We start from the raw sequence: 2269 nt of genomic DNA, 5'->3' as shown, positions 1-2269 counted from the left end.
TAGACTCGGATCTGGCCCATTATCTGTTCACCGATGCCGACAGTAACGCATTTCAGCCGGCTTTTTATTTCTCATCTCCATAAATATATATCTAGTAGTAAAGCTAATGCAAGTGGTAGAAATCAATAGCCTGGATGCCAGCCCGAACCCCGAACATTTTTTGGTCGGGAAGTTCGGTCTGGACTCGATCCATTGAGGAGTAATTATGATCGGTTCAGAATTAGTCGGGCCAATCAAATTGCCAGGGCGGGCTTTATACGATGATGGACAGATGATCTGCAGTTACGTAATCGGTTTCCCTCAGAGATGACTGCAGCTGGAGAATTGAGATGTATAGATTCCGCTATCGCGTCTGTTGTAAAAGAAATCGACAGCGCATTTATTTTAAAAGACGAACAGAGAACTGCAATCAAGGCATTTGTCGATCGGAAAGATGTGTTTGCCGTCCTTCCTACGGGATTCGGCAAAAGTTTATTTTATGAGCTGGCTCCGATGGTCGCTAAGAAGATGGGACGCAATAAAAACCCTGTGGTCGTTGTGGTTTCTCCTTTGGTCGCACTCATGAAGGACCAAGTAAAAGAAGCAACACTCATTATTTTACTACTTCCAGCGTGCGTGCATTTGAGTTCTGTTGACAACTTTTAAAAACACTTACTGCATTGCTCTGATTGGTTGTAGTTCTATCCAATTGAGTGCAGAGTTTTTTTTCCCCCTGGTTCGGTTAAGACACGCCTCATAATCAAAGCCCTATGGAGCAGTATCAGTCTCACATTCTGACTAGAATATAAGTATGACGAAGTCAGGCTACGAAATCAATGAATTCTTTGCTAATACTTCCTCGTCATCATGGAGAGCGCAGTTCGCACCGCTTTCTCCTTTCCACAAGCGCTTGCTCTCCCGTGGCGTCTGTCGTTGCTATGCAACAATGAACATAGGCGCGCCTGTAAAAACGAGCGCGCCGCGTCGCTATTATGAGCTAATAAGTAATAAAATTGTAGACCTGCACAAGGCTGGGATGGGCTACAGGACAATAGGCAAGCAGCTTGGTGAGAAGGCAACAACAGTTGGCGCAATCATTAGAAAATGGAAGAAGTTCAAGATGACGGTCAGTCTCCCTCGGTCTGGGGCTCCATACAAGATCTCACCTCGTGGGGCATCAATGATCATGAGGAAGGTGAGGGATCAGCCCAGAACTACACGGCAGGACCTGGTCAATGACCTGAAGAGAGCTGGGACCACAGTCTCAAAGAAAACCATTAGCAACACTTCGCCGTCAAGGATTAAAATCCTGCAGCGCACGCAAGGTCCCCCTGCTCAAACCAGCACATGTCCAGGCCCAACTGAAGTTTGCCGATGACCATCTGGATGATCCAGAGGAGGAATGGGAAAAGGTCATGTGGTCCCATGAGACAAAAATAGAGCTTTTTGGTCTAAACTCCACTCGCCGTGTTTGGAGGATGGGTACAACCCCAAGAACACCATCCACACCGTGAAGCATGGAGGTGGAAACATCGTTCTTTGGGGATGCTCTTCTGCAAAGGGGACCGGACGACTGCACCGTATTGAGGTGAGGATGGATGGGGCCATGTATCGCGGGATCTTGGCCAACAACCTCCTTCCCTCAGTTAGAGCATTGAAGATGGGTCGAGGCTGGGTCTTCCAGCAGGACAACGAACCGAAACACAGCCAGGCCAACTAAGGAGTGGCTCCGTAAGAAGCATCTCAAGGTCCTGGTGTGGCCTAGCCAGTCTCCAGACCTGAACCCAATAGAAAATCTTTGAAGGGAGCTGAAAGTCCGTATTGCCCAGCGACAGCCCCGAAACCTGAAGGATCGGGAGAAGGTCGGTAGGGAGGAGTGGGCCAAAATTCCTGCCTCAGTGTGTGCAAACCTGGTCAAGAACTACAGGAAACGTATGAACTCTGTAATTGCAAACAAAGGTTTCTGTACCAAATATTAAGGTCTGCTTTTCTGATGTATCAAATACTTATGTCATGCAATAAAATGCAAATTAATTACTTAAAAATCATACAATGTGATTTTCTGGATTTTTGTTTTAGATTCCGTCACTCACAGTTGAATAGTACTACCTATGATCAAAAATTACAGACTTCTACATGCTTTGTAAGTGGGAAAACCTGCAAAATCGGCAGTGTATCAAATACTTGTTCTCCCCACTGTACAATATAATGGATTATGGAAATAAGTGTTTAAATGACCGCAGGTGTACGCTTGGTAACACATGGCACTGATGAAGGGTTGAACCTGAAA

The sequence above is a fragment of the Rhinichthys klamathensis genome, unplaced genomic scaffold, assembly GCF_029890125.1.
Source record: "Rhinichthys klamathensis goyatoka isolate OS25496 unplaced genomic scaffold, OSU_Roscu_1.1 h1tg000452l_1, whole genome shotgun sequence".
NCBI lineage: Eukaryota > Metazoa > Chordata > Actinopteri > Cypriniformes > Leuciscidae > Rhinichthys > Rhinichthys klamathensis.
This window is presented reverse-complemented; position numbering follows the sequence as displayed.